Here is a 227-nt window from a genome sequence, read left to right on the forward strand (position 1 = left end):
AAGGAAAAAGTCTACATCTAATACGTCAAAGCAATCATGCCCCCGCCTGAACAGGCAGAAAATGGTTTCTTCCCTTGCCCAACTTCAACATTCTGGATTTTGAAAATCATTGATTTCTAGAAAGTTTTCTTACTCTGAACTCCAGAGGGTCTTCCAAATTTTCCGTGAAGTATTGGTATCATACTTCGATGATAAGAAGTCTCAAATCAAATCTGGGTTCTTAAAAG

This window comes from Prosopis cineraria, unplaced genomic scaffold (genome assembly GCF_029017545.1).
Source record: "Prosopis cineraria cultivar Desert tree isolate PC_DT_omini unplaced genomic scaffold, ASM2901754v1 PC11, whole genome shotgun sequence".
Taxonomy (NCBI): domain Eukaryota; kingdom Viridiplantae; phylum Streptophyta; class Magnoliopsida; order Fabales; family Fabaceae; genus Prosopis; species Prosopis cineraria.